The sequence below is a fragment of the Hemiscyllium ocellatum genome (assembly GCF_020745735.1).
Source record: "Hemiscyllium ocellatum isolate sHemOce1 chromosome 27 unlocalized genomic scaffold, sHemOce1.pat.X.cur. SUPER_27_unloc_20, whole genome shotgun sequence".
Lineage (NCBI taxonomy): Eukaryota > Metazoa > Chordata > Chondrichthyes > Orectolobiformes > Hemiscylliidae > Hemiscyllium > Hemiscyllium ocellatum.
The window spans coordinates 552,279-569,720 of record NW_026867488.1 but is presented as its reverse complement, the minus strand read 5'-3'; the positions used below and the strand labels follow the sequence as shown (position 1 = coordinate 569,720).

Here is a 17,442-nt window from a genome sequence, read left to right as displayed (position 1 = left end):
AGACCTATCTTGTTAAGGAAGGAAATCTTTAGTCCTCACCCAGTTTGGCGATTGTGTCAATCTTGATCCACAGTAATGTGATTAACTCGTAACTGCCTCTGAAATGGCCCTTGGTATTTCTGGGAGATAACGTGCCACATCCCATGAGTGAATAAAGGAAAATATTCAGCAGAAAATTGTCACTGAAGTGAAGATTGTGATCTAGTGATAGTGGTTGAGTAACCCAGAGATCTAGGTCTTCTGAAAACAAAAATTCAAATCCCATCATGGCAGCTCGTGGAATTTATGTTCAACTAATAAAAAGATCTGGAAGTGAGAGTTTGTCTCAGTACTGGCCACCAGGGAACCATTATTGATGAAAACAATGAACTGCAGATGTTGGACATCGGAAACAAAAGGCACATTGCTGGGGCATTGCAGCAGATCTGGCAGCATCTGTGGAGAGAAAACAGTTATTGTTTTGAATCCAGCCAGTTTTGAAGGGCCATTGGACACAAAACATTAACACTAATCTCTTTGTAGATGTTGCCAGAACTGTTCTGTTTCACCAACCATTATTGATCGATGTGTAATTATTCCTTTATGGAGGAAAATCTACTATTCTTTAACACTGTGCGTGCACCAGGGACCATGTGATTCCAGACCTACTACAGTGTGGGGTTGACCCTCAGCTGCCTTCTCGCATGTAATCAATTACTCGGTCCAAGTGACATCAGGGACGGTGAGAAAATGTTGCACATGTTTGCAAAAATCATATGCCGCAATTTCTTTGTACAAGAAAAGCACCAGTTAACGAAGGACAGCCAAGACAAATTGCTATGGGAAGGTCATGCCCAACTGGTTTCATTTCCTTGTAGTAATACCAGAATTGTAAGTATTTTTAAAAGTCGTGTTCAGAGGTTACAAAGCTGTAGGAATACTGAAAGGGTTCAGAAAAGATTTACAAGGACGCTGCCGGGGTTGGAGAGTTTGAGCGCAAGGAAAAGGCTGGACAGACACGAGCTATTTTCCCTGGAGCTTTGGAGGCTGAGGGATGACTTTATAGAACTTCATAAAATCATGAGGAGCATGGATAGGGTAAATATGAAAGGTCCTTTACCTGGGGTGGGGGGAGTCAAAAACTAGAGTGCATAGGTCTAACTGAACATGTGGCTGCAAGGATGGTCTAGGAGGGAGGGTTTCAGGTTCTTGGATAATTGGGGTTCATTTTCGAGTTTTTTTTATAGACTTCCGCAGAGTTCCAGGGAGGTGGAAGGGAGGATAAGCAAAATTATTCTGGGTAGAAGTGAATGGAACAGGGTGGCCATTATGGGGGACTTTAACTTCCCCAACTTTGACTGGAAATGCTATAACTCTAGTACGTTGAATGGGCCTGTTTTTGTCCAATGTGTACAGGAGGGTTTCCTGACACAGTATGTCGAAGGACCGAGAAGAGGCCACATTGGATCTGGTGCTTGGTAATGAACCAGGCCAGGTGTTTGATTTAGTGGTAGATGAGCAATTTGTAGAGAGTGACCATAATTCAGTTACATTTACTTTAGCGATGAAAAGGTTTAGGTACATGCCACAGGTCAAGAGTTGTCGGTGGGGCAAGGGCAATTATAATGCGATTAAGCAGGAATTAGGATGCATAGAATGGAGTAGCAAAATGCAGGGCGTGCAGACAATGGAAATGTGGAGCTGGTTTAAGGAACAGATATTGCATGTCCTTGATAGGTATGTCCCTGTCAGGCAGGGAGTCAGTGATATGGTAAGGGAACCGTGGTTTACAACAGAAATTGCATCTCTTCTTACAAAGAAGAAGGAGGCTTTTGTGTTGATGAGGCAAGATGGTTCAGATGAGGCGATGGAGAGTTACAGATCAGCTCGGAAGGATTTAAAGAGACAGATTCTGGATTAGTGGTGCTGGAAAAGCACAGCAGTTCAGGCAGCATCCGAGGACCAGTAAAATCGACGTTTTGGCACCTGGATACCCCGTGCTGGCCTATTACCTGCCCTCGATCTCTTCATTTCCAACTGCCACCAGGACATTAACCACCTCAACCTGTCGACCCCCCTCCCCACTCCAACCTTTCATCCTCACAACGCACAGCCCTCCACTCCCCCTGCTCCAATCCCAACCTCACCATCAAACCAGCAGATAAAGGGGTGCAGTGGTAGTCTGGTGCACTGAGCTCTACACCGCTGAAGCCAGAGGCCAACTCGAGGACACCTCCTCCTACCGCTCCCTCGACCATGACCCCACCCCCATCACCAAACCATCATCGCCCAGACCATACAGAACCTCATCACCTCAGGAGATCTCCCACCCACAGCTTCCAACCTCATAGCCCAGGAACCCTGCACTGCCCAGTTCTACCTCCTTTCCAAGATCCACAAGCCTGACCAGCCTGGCTGACCCATTGTCTCAGCATGCTCCTGCCCCACTGAACCCATCTATACCTACCTCGACACTGTCCTATCCCCCCAGCCCAGGAACACCCCACATACGTTCGAGTCACCACCCATACCCTCCACTTCCTCCAAGACTTCAGTTTCCCCAGCCCCCAAAGCCTCATCTTCACCATGGGTATCCAGTCCATCGACACCTCCATCCCCCATGACCAGGGCCTCCAAGCCCTCCGTTTCTTCCTATCCCGACGTCCCCAACAGTACCCTTCCACCGACACTCTCATTCATTTGGCTGAACTGGTCCTCACACTTACCAATTTCTCCTTCGAATCCTCCAACTTCCTCCAGACCAAAGGGGTAGCCATGGGCACCCGTATGGGCCCCAGCTATGCCTGTCTCTTTGTTGGCTAGATAGAACAGTCCATCTTCCGGAATTATACCGGCAGCACTCCCCATGTCTTCCTCCGCTTCATTGATGACTGTATTGGCGCAACCTCGTGCTCTTGCGAGGAGATTGAGCAATTCTTCAACTTTACCAACACGTTCCACTCTCTTAAATTTACCTGGACCATCTCTGATACCTCCCTCCCCTTCCTGGACCTCTCCATCTCCATTAATGTCGACCGACTTGACACCGACATTTTTTACAAACCCACCGACTCCCACAGCTACCTGGATTACACCTCTTCCCACCTTACCTCCTGCAAAAATGCCATCTCGTATTCCCAATTCCTCCACCTCCACCGTATCTGCTTCCAGGAGGACCAGTTCCAATACAGAACACACCAGATGGCCTCCTTCTTTCAAGACCGCAATTTCCCTCCCCACGTGGTTAAAGGTGCCCTCCAACGTGTCTGGTCCACATCCCGCACCTCCGCCCTCAGACCCCACCCCTCCAACGTAACAAGGACAGAACTCCCCCATGTGCACATCTTCCACCCTACCAAGCTTCACATAAACCAAATTACTCGACGACATTTCCGCCACCTCCAAACGGACCCCACCACCAGAGATATATTTCCCTCTCCACCCCTTTCCGCCTTCCACAAAGACCATTCCCTCCGTGACTACCTGGTCATGGCTACGCCGCCCAATAATCCACTCTCCTGTCCTGGCATCTTCCCCTGCCACGGCAGGAATTGCAAACCCTGGGCCCACATCTCCTCCCTCTCCTCCATCCAAGGCCCTAGAGGAGCCTTCCACATTCATCAAAGTTTTACCTGCACATCCACCAATATCATTTATTGTATCCGTTGCTCCCGATGCGGTCCCCTGTACATTGGGGAGACTGGACGCCTCCTGGCAAAGCGCTTGAAGGAGCATCACTGGGGCACTCGCACGAATCAACCACACCGCCCTGTGGCCCAACATTTCAACTCTCCCTCACACTCTGCCAGGACATGGAGGTCCTGGGCCTCCTTCACCGTCGCTCCCTCACCCACCCAACGCCTGGAGGAAGAACGCCTCAACTTCCGCCTTGGAACACTTCAACCCTAGGGCATCAATTTGGGCTTCAACAGTTTCCTCATTTCCCCTTCCCCCACCTCACCCCAGGTCCAAACTTCCATGACGTGCCCTACCTGCCTATCTTCCTTTTCACCTCTCTACTCCTTCGTCCTCCCTGACATATCATCTTCATCCCACCCCCATCCACCCTCTGTACTCCTTCATCCCCACCCCCACTCACCTATTGTACTCTATGCTCATTTTTCCTCACCCCCACCCTCCTCTCATTTAGCTCGTATTCCTTCAGGCACTCTGCCTGTATTCCTGATGAAGGGCTTTTGCCCGAAACGTCCCGAGCTCTTACCTCTGATACAGGACACTGACTTCAGTATGTGTCATTACTGAGAGTGCTGATGTTCCCTTGTGTAATATCAACAACTTAGCAGCTTCTGACACCTCTTGCTCCTTTGTTACCTCTAAACACAATATGCCAATGTGTTCTGGGGAGGCGATGGCCGACTTTATTGTCAGCAGACTATTCACATAGGTAATGTTCTGGGGACCTGGTTTCAAAACCTGCCACGGCAGATGCTGGAATCTGAATTCAATATAAATCTGGTATTAAGAGTCTAATGATGAAACCGTTGTGATTTGTTGTAAAATCTTATTTGGTTTCCTGCTGTCCGAACCTGGTCTGATCTACTTATGATTTCAGATCCACTGTCAGCTGGTTGAATCTTCACTGCCCTTTCAGTCGATTCTTAAAGCTCATCTTTTTAAACTATGATATTGCCAGAATGATTTATAGACGGCATAGGCTGGGACTTCCTTTCACTGGAGTGTAGAAGGTTGAGGGTGGAGATTATGGAGGTTTATGAAGTCATGAGGGACAAAGATAAGGTGAATAACCAGTGTCTTTTCCCTAAGGGAAGGGAAGTTCAAAACTTGGGAGTATATTTCTAAGATGACAGGGAGAAGATTGTAAAAGGACGTGAGGGAGGGGGAACTTTTTTACATTGAGGGTGGTTCGTGTGGGAATGAACTATCAGAGGGAGTGGTGGATGCAGGTAATGTGACAATGTTTAAAATTATTTGGATAAGTACATATGAGCCAAACACAGGAGGGTGGGTCTAATCTAATCTTCCCCCAGATATTCAGAGCCACGCCTATCATTGTTGTGTGGCATGTGTGACAGCTGCTACAAGACGTCCCAACTCCTGTGCTCAATGCTCTGACCAATGAAAGCAAACATGCCAAAAGCCTTCTACACCACTCTGTCTACCCACGACTCCATTTTCTAGGAGCTAATACCCGCAACCCTAGATCTCTTGGTTCAAAATACTGCATATGAAACAGATTTGCTGCTTGTTGGTAGACGTTAATATTTGGTGCACATCTCTCCTCTAATTTGGTATTTTATACTGAATGCCATCACTGATGAAGTCCAGTGTGCCAAAACCTGAACTTCAAAATCCCTCTGTTCAACTACACTCAAGGTCCTGCCATTCACCATGTAAATCCTACCTTGATTTGACTGTATAAAATGTAAGACCTCATACTTAGCTATATTAAACTCCATTTGCCAATGACTTAAACCTATGCAATCTAGTTCTGGACTCGCCCTCCCCAGGGAAAAGATCCTTCCAATTTACCCTATCCATGCCCTCATGATTTTATAAACATCTATAAAGTCAACCCTCACCATTCAAAACTTCCGGGAAAATGACCCCAGTCGATTCAGCCTCTTCCTGTAGCTCAAACCTTCCAACCCTGGCAGCATCCTTGTAAATGTTTTCTGAACCCTTTCAAGGTTCACAACCTCCTTCCTGTAGCAGAGAGCCCAGAATTGCCTGCAGTATTCCAACAGTGGTGTAATCAATGTCCTCTGTGAAGAGGATTTAAAAAAATATAACTACAAGCAAATCAGGTTAGTTGGGCATGACTTTCCCATAGCAGTTTGGTTTGGCTGTCCCTTATTAATCTATGTTTTTTATCAGTTATGAGAAAATATTTTGTGGGATGTGATGATTGTGAGCACATCCAACATTTGCTCATTGTCCCTCATGGCCCTTGGACAGAGTAACTGTGACTACATGCTAGAAGGCAGTTGAGAGTCAACCACATTATAGTAGGTCTGGAGTCACACGGTGTGTGTGTGTGTGTGTGCACGCACGCACGTTAATACATGCATGCAGGGTTCATGAATGGTAGATTTCCTGCCTTAAAAAGGACAGTTTCTGGAGAAACACAACAGTTCTGGTAGCATCTATGAAGAGACAACAGTGTTACTGCTTTGAGTCCGGTGGTCCTTCAAAACTTGGCTGGATTCAAAACATTAACTGGTTTCTCTCCACAGATGCTGCCAGACCTGCTGCGTTTCCCCAGCAATTTTGCCTTTTATTGCTGATCTCCAACATCTGCAATTCATTATTTTAGTGACTAACTGTTTCCTGGTTGCCAGGACCGAGAGAAACTTTCACTTCCAGATCTTTTTATTAGTTGAACATAAATTCCACCAGCAGCCATGATGGGATTTGAAATTGTGTTCTCAGAAGACCTAGATCTCTGGGTTGCTCAACCATTATCACTAGATCACAATCTTCACTTCAGTGACAATTTTCTCCTGACTATTTTCCTTTATTCATTCATGGGATGTCGGCACTTTGTCTCCCACTATTATTCTGGTAAACATCAACTTCACTTTCCCGCTGTTTCCCCATAATCTCAATTCCCTTTCTGATTAAAAAAAATGTTAGTTTTGAATGCACTTAACAATCCAGGCTCAACAGCTGTCCTAAACATGCAATCCCTTATTTGCAGGTTATTTTCTTCGGTTCTAAACTCACCCACAAGGGTAAACTTTCCCACATCTAGCCTGTCACGTCTCCTCAGAATCTTGTTTGTGACAAGATGGTTACCTCGAAATCTTCTAACTTCTATTAACAACAGGTCCAACCTATTCATTTCTCCTCATATGACATTATTTCCATCCCTGATATCATCCTGGTCAACCTTCTCTGGACTGCCTCCAATGCCAGTATATCTTTCCTTAGCTGAAAGTCCCAAAACTCTTCCCAGTATTCAGTTGTGCCCTAATTGGTGTCTGATTTAGGTTCGCTATAACCTCCCTACTTTTATACTCCATTTAAAAACCAACATCCCATTTGCCTTCCCTATTACTCACTGAACTTGGATGAAGTGGTCATGGATGCGAGCTTCCAAATCCTCCTATTCAGCAGATTTCTCCATTTAACATCCAGCACTTTTCCTTCAGGCAAAGTGCAAAACCTCATTTTCCCACATTCTATTCCATCATTTGCTTAACCTGTCGATATCCCACTCCATGTCATCCTCACCACCTGCATTCCAATCAGCTGTCTCTACTGCAGTCTTGGCAATAGTACATTCACTTGACTTAGATATGTGATTCATATCCATATTGTAAATAATTTTGGCCCCAGCACTGATCCCTGTGGCACGCTGCTAGTGACAGGTTCCAATCCTGAACATGCCCCTGACCCCGACTGTATCATTGGTTAGCCAATCACCTGTCCATACGATTAGACTGTCTCCAATATCATGTGCATATCATTGGCTCTGCCAGCAAATCTTCCCAAACTGTCCTTGAAAAAGTGGTGGTGAGCTGCCTCTTAAATTGCTTCACAAATATGATGTGGTCTATAATAAAGGTTCAGGAGCGAGTTCCAGGATTTTTATCAATAACATCGAAGTAATGCGTGTATGTCACAGTTGGAATGTTGTTTTCACACTTATCTGCTCTTGCTGGTTGAAGTGATGGAGTGGAAGTTGCTCTTGAAGAGCCGCCACTCATATAACCAAGCCAGACAGATCGATTGTGGCCAGAGACTCTGCCATTTTGACTTCTCATCAATCTACATTCTTTCCATCCAAGTTTTAGTCACATCAAACTGCCACACTTTGCTGTTATGGCCTCAGTAAACTATAATAACGTGAAGATCGCTGGGATGATTTTCTACATCCGACTGCAATATAAACACAGATCATTGTTTCCAGTTTTGGTGGAACAAAAGACATGGTATTGGTGGATAATTACAGTTAGTGCAAATGCAGCTAGCCATCGATAAATATTAATCCTGTTCACTTCAATGGCCAAATTTCAATTCAGAAACCAAGTGCACTCGGCTGCTTGTAACATAGACAACATGACAAAATGGCTCATAGGAGGAGAAATGGGACATTGAGGAGGAGTGAAATGCTCGCTTTTGGTCACCTTCACAATTGTTAGAAAAACAGGTTGAAAGGATTCTTAAAAGGTGGCTGAAGTAATGGTATGGCATAACACTTCAGACAGCGCAAAGTGAAAGATCATTTTCTAGTGGAAGAAAAAGACATTTCTTATTTCTGAAAGAACTGGGAAACAGAAGACGAAATGAAATCTGACTTGAGAGCTATTTCCTATTTTTTGAAGATGTTGCTTCATCACAGTCTTGGCTTAGAGCGGAAGCTCTTCATCAGGAATAAAGGGTGCCCCAGGAGGGCTGATGGATAAATGGGAAGGAAGTGAGGCTTGGGGAAATGCAGCTGGGAGTGCAATAGGTAGATGGAGGTAGGGATTGATGGTGATAGGTCAGAGATGAGGGTGGAGCAAATAGGTGAGAAACAAGGTGGACAGGTATGACAGGTCAAGAGGTTGGTGTCGAATTCGAAGGATGGATCTGGGACAAGTGGGGGAGAGGAAATGAGGAAACTGATTAAATCTACATTGATCCCATGTAGTTGGATGGTCCCAAGGCAGAAGATGAGGGGTTTTTCCTACAAGCGTCGTGTAGCAAGAGTTTGGCAGTGGAGGAAGCCCAGAACTTGCATGTCCTTGGCGGAATGGGAGGGGGAGTTAAAGTGTTCAGCACAGGGCGGTCGGTCGTTCAGTTTCAGTATCCCAGAGGTGTTCCCTGAAACGTTCTGCTAGTTGGCATCCAGTTTCCCCAATGTGGATGAGACCATATTGCGAGCAATGGACATAATCTTATAAATAGATTGCATAGATCTTCGCCTGCCAGAGTTATTTTCTTTAACTAAATTAAAGAAAACTTTAATTAAATTGGGTGACTGCATGAAACGGTTTGTTGGTCAGATTTGAATCATCACACCCAAATGAGACGATGCCATGAATATCAGTGAACTGCTCTTTTTGTTAAAAACCACAAGTTCTTGATTTATTTCCACAACTTGCTGGTATTCACACCTGCACATTCAATGTCAAACTCTGACATCAGAAATGAAATTACAGCATTAATTTTGACTTACAGTATTCGAACAAACAAATTAATAGCACACAGTGAATACCAAGTCTGATTCATATGAAATTCAATTTGACCAAAAAAAATAAAATCAAGCTGGGAGATAAGAAATGGGGGAAGGGCAGAAGGCAAGAAATGCAGCATCATAGAAGGTGCTCCTCCAGGGAGTGTATTTTACCAACTACAAACTGCGAAATATAAACAAACACTCTGACATGATCCTCCGGTTTTAATGTAAACCATAGCCCTATACAGTAGGTTCCATTAAAACGAGCTAATAGATACAAAGTCTTGAGCAAATCCAGCCTCCAGCCTTACCCCCCGCTTCTTGGAGCTCGGGCCTTCCTCCAGCTCCGGGGGATTGCTGCCACTGCCACTCCGCCACTGCAGAATCCTTGGGAAGCAGGTGTAAAGGCAAGATACAGAACAGAGCACCTTTGCAAATGAAAGCAGCTTATGGAGACATTGAGCAACAGCATCACAGGGTTTTGACCCATCGACCTCTGGGTTATCTGCCCAGCACACTCCCGCTGCACTACTCTGCTTCTGAGCACCCAGCAGCTGGATTGTGGATCAGTTTAAAGTAGGTCCTATATCTCTGACAACACCAGTACACAAGGCAGTGAGGAAAGGTTTCAGCACACCGGCCTTCATCAGTTAGGGAATTGAGTTTAGATGTTGGCAAGTTATGTTGTAGTTATACAGGACGTTGATGAGGCTGCACCTGGAATATTGTGATCAGGTTTGGTCCCCTTGATGTTCTGACTTCTGACTTCTTCAACTCTGGGTTCGTGTTGAACTTGATGGGATACTTTGTCCAACTCAGCATTTTTAAACAGTATCGTTCGGAGGGAGTCATTTGAAACTTTTCAGGAGGTGAGCTCAACAAGACTGAAAAATTCAATGTTACTTGGACTCTATTTTAAACTTACATCAGGACTAGTAGTCAGAGACACGTACAGCATGGAAACAAACCCTTTGGTCCAACTTGTCCATACTGACCTGAATACCCTAAATTAATCTAGTCCCATTTGACAGCACCTGACCCATATACTCTGGCAGCTCATTTCATATATGTACCACCCTCTGCATGAAGAAGTTGTCCCTTTAATTTCGCCTTTCACCCTAAATGTCTGCTCTCTGGTTCTGGACTCCCCCATCCCAGGGAAAGGACCTTGTTTATTACACTGTCCATGCCCCTCATAATTTTGTAACCTCTATTAGGTCACTCCTCTGCCTCCGATGCTCCAGTGAAAACAGCCCCAGCCTATTCAGCCTCTCCCTGTAGCTCAAACCCTCCAACCCCCAGCAACATTCCCGTAAGTCATTTCTCATAGAGAAGTCAACGTTTCAGTCCTGAAGAAGGGTTAATGCCCAAAACGCTGACTACTCCACATCCTGGTGCTGCCTGGCTTGCTGTATTCTCCCAACCTCCTGTTTGCCTACTTCGGGTTGCAATATGTCGTGGCTCAGTGGTTACAACTGCAGCCTCACAGCACCGGGGACCCAGGTTTGTTTTCAGCCTTGGGTGACTGTCTGTGAGGAGTTCGCACATTCTCCCAGTGTCTGCGTGGCTTTTCTTTGGCTGGTCCTGTTTTCTTCCATAAACCAAAGATGTGCAGGTCATGTGGATGGGCCATGCTTAATTGCCCATAGAGTTAGGTACATTAGTAAGAGAGAAATGGGTCTGGATGGGTTACTCTTCGGAGGGTTGGTGTGGACTTGTTGGGACGAATGGCCTGTTTCCACACTGTAGCTAATCTCATCTGCACTACTTTTGTCACTAACGAATGGCAGAGTTGACTCAACGGGCCAAATGGGCTAACTTCTGCTCCAATGGTCTTGCACTCTTAGGATTCTCTGGATCATTTCATTGGTAATGTACATCCCTGGCTCAATGAGCAGCAGTGTCCACTGAAAGCAAAGCTCAGAGGATCGTAGAACTCCTACAATGTGGAAACAGGTCCTTCAGCCCAACACATCTGCATTGATCTTCCAAAGACTAACCGACTCAGATCCATTTTCCTACCCTCCATAAATTGCGCACAGATCCCCAAGGGTGGAATTATTCCTGGGTTCCTGGTGTCATGAGGCAGCAGTGCACACCCTGAGCCACCATGGGGTTGTGGCTGTGGGGGGTGGGGGAGGCAATTGCAGTCCATCAGAAAACAAAAACAGCCCACCTACTCTCCCACTGCACCCAGTGTCAGAGCTGGCAGGAGATTCAGTCCTGGGGGGTGCCCCAAGGCAGCGTCACCGGTGGGATCTGATTGCTGGGAGCGCTGGTGCCCGCTCAGGTGCTTCTGCAAGTTGCAGGAAAACATGAACCTCTTCCCACACTCGGGCAACTGAAGGGCATCTCCACAGTGTGGACACACTGATGCTTCAGCAGGGAGGAGGAATTGCTGAAGGCCTTCCCGCACTCAGGGCAGCAGAATGGCCTCCCCACCCCACCCTCCCTCCCACCATGTGTGGATCAGCTGGTGCTTCAGCAGTGTGGAGGAGCGGGCAAATCCCTTCCCACATTCGGGGCAGGAGAACGGCTTGTCCACGGTGTGGACGCACTGGTGCCTCAACAGGGCCATGGAATTGCTGAAAGTCTTCCTGTACTGAGGGCAACTGAACGACATCTGACCAATGTCAATGGGTCGGAGGAAAGAGCAAAGCCCTTCCTGCACTCGGGGCAGAAGAACGGCCTCTCCTCGTTGTGGACCCATTGGTGTCTCAGCAGGTGGGATCACCTGCTGAAGGCCATCTCGCACTTGGGGCCGGAGAACAGCCTTCCCCGGTGTGGACCAACTGGTGCGTCAGCAGGGCAGAGGAATCATTGAAGGCCTTCCCACACTCAGGGCAGCAGAAGGGACTCTTCACCTCTGTGGACCCATTGATGCTTCAGAACCCTTTCAAATTTCACAATATCCTTCTGATAGGAGGAAGACCAGAATTGCACACAATATTCCCAAAGTGGTCTAACCAATGTCCTGTCCAGCCACAACATAACTTCCCAACTCCAATACTCAGTCAGAGGATTGGGAAAGTTCTCAAAACCCACAAAAACAAACAGGAAAGAATGGAGGACAAACCGACGTTTTGAGAGTCAGCTTGGAAACATCACTGAGAAATCGGCGGACTGGGTTTATTGGGTACCCGTTCTCCTTAAATACACTATATACGTATTTCTCCTGTACTCTTCCTAATTTCTCTGTGCTGCAGTGTGTAGTGGCTCGTTGAAATAATGTCCTGATGCAGCTTCGTTTGTGGGTGTTGGGATGATTGCTTCTGTAGTTAAGAATTTGGTTTGTCTGTGTTGTTTTTCTGTAGACGCTAGTTTGAAGTTCCCCATTGACTGTTCGCTCTACTGTGACATCTAAGAATAGCACTTTGTTGTTGTTCTTCTCCTCTTCAAACCAGGAGCCCCACCTCAGGCCATAGTCTCACCACTTGGAACACCAATATACGGACTATTCAAAGGCCTACACTGAAGACTAAAACAGCAAGTCAAAGATTCACGCCACTCCATTTACTCCATCCAAGAATTCCTGAACATCAAAGACCCTAAGATAGAAGAGGATGGAATAATGCTATCCTTTGACAAAACAGCCCTGTTCACATCCATTAACATCAATGCGGCCAAAGAAAACTGAAGACACTACTCGAAGAACCAAAGACACAAACACAGCACCAACTTCATAAGCAAAGATAACACTGTCAAGCTCGTGGAGCTGTGCCTTTCCTCCCACTTCCTATTCAGTAACAAGCCCTTTAAACAAATAAAGAAAATAACCAATAAACCACCAGTATCAGGATTCGGAGCAGAAGCAATAATGCAGACTCGAACAAACAGTCCTTCCAACGACCCAACCCAAACTTTGGGTCCGCTACAGTGATGACACTTTTGTCATGAAAAAATGAAACAAATTAGAGGAAACTTACAACACCATCAACAATCTCCTTACTGGCATAAAAGTCACAAAAGAGGAGAACAACAACAAAGTACCGTTTCTAGATGTCAAACTAGAACGATCAGTCAATGGTAAATTCAAAACAGCGTCTACAGGAAAACAGCGCACGCGAACGAAGTACTTAGCTACAGAATCAATCACCCCTCCACATACAAACAAACTGAATCAGGACACTATTTCAAAGAGCCATGACACACGGCAGCACCCAGCAACTGCCAAAACCAATAAGTAATTGAACAGCGCATTTCAGGACAATGGGTAGCCAAAGAATCAACTGAAACTTGTTTCCCTGACCGGGAATTGAACCCGGGCCACAGCGGTGAAAGCGCCGAATCCTAACCACTAGACCACCAGGGATATACGGATGCTGGCCGACAGCTCTACTGAAGATTGCTTTTCTGTCCGAAAATCGAACCCGGGCCACGGTTGTGAGAAGGCTTCCACCAATGTCATTTCTTGTATCCATTGCTCCCGATGCGGTCCCCTCTACACGGGGAAGACTGGAGACTCCTCCCAGAGTCAAGTCACAGCGCTTGAGGGAACATCCACAGTCTACCCGCAACAATCAACCCCATCGCCCTATGGTCCAACATTTCACCCCCCCCCCCCTCCCCACTCTGCCGAGGACATGCAGGTCCTGGGCCTCCTTCATCGCCGCTCCATCCCCACCCGATGCCTGGAGGAAGAACGCCCCATCTTCCGTCTCGGATAAATTCAACCCCAGGACATCAATATAGACATCACCAGTTTCGTCATTCCCCCCCCCCACCTTACTTCAGTTCCAACCTTACAGCTCAGCGCTGTCCTCATGACCTGTCCTACCTGCCAATCTCGCTTCCCACCTATCCGCTCCACCCTCCTCTCTGATCTGTCACCCCCACCCCCACCCCCATTCACCTATTGTGCTCTTTGCTACCTTCGGCCCAGCACCCCCCAATTTATCTCGCCATCCCTGGAAGCGTCCTGCCTCTATTCCTGATGAAGGGATTTCGCCCGGAACGTCGATTTTCCTGTTCCTCGGAAGCTGTCTGACCTGCTGTGCTTTTCCAGCACCACTCTGATCTAAACTCTGGTTTCCAGCATCTCCAGTCCTCACTTTTGCCTACCCAATAAACCCAGTGTGCCGATTTCACTTCAACAAACTGACACAACGTCTGCAGAAACCCTAGCACATTACCTTACATTAAATACATCTGTGAAATGATGTCCAGACAACTCAACCCTCTCAGCATTAAACAGAGGCTCATGAACCTGAAATACCCGATGCAAACAACCAGCAAACGAATGTTATTTACAAAATACCATACAAGGAAATATATACATGAACTCTGCCGCACAGTTCCCTGCGGCAAGTAATGCTGGGATGAGATAAGGAAGATTTTTTCAGCCCAAACGAATCGGCACTGACTGGACAGCCATTTAAAATCAACGCTGTCAGGCCAGGACAGAAGATCCAAAGGGATGAACAGCTTTCTTATTTCCTGAAGACTTACAAAGCTGAGACTGTGTTTTGGTGTTTCTTCCCTTTCCACTCCCAGGAGCCGCAGTGGTTGGGGCAGTGATTTGGGGAAAGTGAAATGTGTGAATGAGCAGCGTGTGGAGCTCTTTCAGCTTCCCCTCCTCTGACAGCGCTGTGACGTGACTCTGATGTTCTCAGGGACATTTACTGAAGCGAGACAGTGAAAAGAGTCTCGTTCCTGCAGATCAGGAATTCAAACCGAATGCCGGCTTCAAACAGAATGCTTTCCATAGTCCCAACTTTGTGAAGCAGTATCTTTCACTGGGAAATAAAACAGATTAATCCTCAGGTGCCTGCTTCATTTCGATCACGACTTCACGCCCCTCACTGCTCTCGTCTCATTTCCAAACTTGGCTCATAGCCTCAAAAGCAGCTCTGTGGGTATCTGCTTGTTCCACCCTGACAGGCGGTGGGTTGCTGATTCCTGACCAGCCCCAATGTGATTGAAATATTTCAACCCCTCCACTGATTTGCATCTTTAAAAAAACCGTGGAGCAATCTCTCTTTCCTTTTGACGACGTTTCTCAACTGTAGTCGGCAGGGTTCACACCTGCGTGGGGAAACCGCAATGGATTTCAAGTCCATCGCATTAACCACTCGGCCCACGAATATAGAACCACACTGACAGCTTCATTTCCCAGGTCTCTCTGCCTGTGGAGTTGAGAAAGAGTGAATCATTGCAGAGTTTGTTTGAATCCAATCACTTCACAGGTTTCAAAAGGGTTAAATATCTGCAAATGGCGAGTCTGTGTGTTTCATCCCAAAAGATGAAATGGACGTTCAGTTAAACACAAAAACAGAAATTGCAGAAGCAACTCAGCAGGCCAGGGAGCATCTGTGGAAAGAGAATCAGAGACAACATTTCAGAACTTTTTGTTCCTTCTTCAGGTCCAGCCAATCCTGCTGAGTTTCTCCAGCAGTTTCTCTTTCTGTCTCAGCATCCGTTAGAAATTTACGTTAGAAATTCAATCAATTCAGAAACCCCTTTGTGCTTCCTCAGTGGAGAAGATTTCCGTTTGGGAAACATTTTCCTGACACCATTAAAAAAGCGAAATTCGCAGCGGTAGGAGCGAGAAAAACAAACACTCCAGCTCTCGAACCATCAGCCTTGCGATTAATAGGCGAATGCGCGGACTTATGGAGCCACAGAGACAGGACGGGGCACCAGCCCCGCAGTCTCTTTGAGGAAGCTACTATTTAATTCATAATTCAGCCTGCCCCGCCCAGAATTGCCATTGTCTTCTAACAGTTTTACTTTTCCATAATAAAGCCTTGGACATTCATTGTGAAGACACCGGGGATAGTCTGATCCCACCATCTGCAGGCACATCCATGTCACGAGGAACTAGCCCGCCTACACCGGGGCCATCGCCCTCCGAGCCTTTCAGTGTTTTGCCTCTTACCGAATTTTCTCATTGACCCCCAGCTGTGAAGGGGTTTGAATTCCTGAAGTGCAGAGAATTCTTTCAATGTCTCAGATCAGTTCATGTCCCGAGAATATCAGAGTCAATCTCCCGGCCTCTTAAACAAGGGGACGGTGTCTGGACTGTCTCTGCTCAGTCGGACAGTTCATCCTTCATTCTCCTCTAATTCCACTTCCCAGAGTTTCTAAAGGTTCACAAAGCTGGAGACTGGGATTTCTGTTTTACTTCCTGAAAATTATTCCACCTGCTAACTGACAATATTTTGCCAAAACCTCTTCCCTATTGTAACACTTGCATCATGTCCAGGGATGAGGAGTTTACATTTTGTGGAGACATTCCCAATTTGGGAATGTTCTCTTTGGAGCAAAGAAGGTTAACTGGAGATTTCTAGGGGCTGTTGGTAATGATGGGAGAAGAAGTGGTGGGACTGGGCAGGTTAATGATCAGAAGAACCTATTACCACTGACCAGGGTCAGTTACCAGAGGACAGGGTTTGAAGTTCTTTCATGGAAAGCAGCATTTGTGTAGAACAAGCACAGCGAATACTGCAGAAAGCCAACGGGTCGAGCAGCATCTGTGGAAAGGTAAACAGAGCCGACGTTTTGAGTGTGCTACGGTTTTTGTTCAGAACTCAGTGATTTGCCTCTTCCCGAAGTTGGTCCAGGTCTGTGTCTCAACTGGCAAACACATGGCAAGTGCAGTGCCGCAATGTGGCTCGGGGCCAATGAGAAAATTCGGGAAGAGGCAAAACACTGAAAGGCTCGGAGGGCGATGACCCCGGTGTAGGAGGGCTCGTTCCTCGTGACATGGATGTGCCTGCAGATGGTGGGATCAGACTGTCCCCAGGTCTCCACAATGAATGTCCAAGGCTTTATTAAGGAAAAGTAAAACTGATAGAAGACAATGGTAATTCTGGGCGGGGCAGGTTGAATTATGAATTGAATAGTAGCTTCCTCGAAGAGAGTGTGCGGCTGGTGCTGCAACTAGTCTCTGTGGCGCAATTGGTCAGCGCGTTCGGCTGTTAACCGGAAGGTTGGTGGTTCGAGACCACCCAGGGACGGAGTGCCTGCTTTTTTTTTTTAAAAAATCAGTGCATTGTTTAAATGGTGATATATTGGAATTTGGAGAAAGTGAGGACCAGAGGTGAAAGTCGAAAAATATGGCACTGGAAAAGCCATATTTTTCATAGGTCAGGCAGCATCTGAGGAGCAGGACAGTGAACATTTCGGGTACAGGCCCTTCTTCAGGAATGATGTATGGATGTACAAAGGGGTCTCAGAGTCCCTCCACACCAGTCAATGACAGTTGTCGGGCAGATGCAGCAGGCAATGAGCAAGGCAAGTGGTAAATTACGAAGAGGAATTGAGGTCAGAGGTGGGGTCATTGAACATATTAAAGGCAAAGTTCATCTGAGTTTTGA

General features: G+C 46.6%; 2 non-coding genes across 2 annotated transcripts; one reads left to right on the top strand and one right to left on the bottom strand.

Moving 5' to 3' along the window:
- Nucleotides 1-13,364: 13,364 nt before the first annotated feature.
- Nucleotides 13,365-13,436, bottom strand: trnae-uuc (transfer RNA glutamic acid (anticodon UUC)). Its single transcript has one exon. It is a non-coding gene; the product is annotated as a tRNA-Glu (tRNA).
- Nucleotides 13,437-17,008: 3,572 nt separating this feature from the next.
- Nucleotides 17,009-17,082, top strand: trnan-guu (transfer RNA asparagine (anticodon GUU)). The gene has a single exon. It is a non-coding gene; the product is annotated as a tRNA-Asn (tRNA).
- Nucleotides 17,083-17,442: the final 360 nt, after the last annotated feature.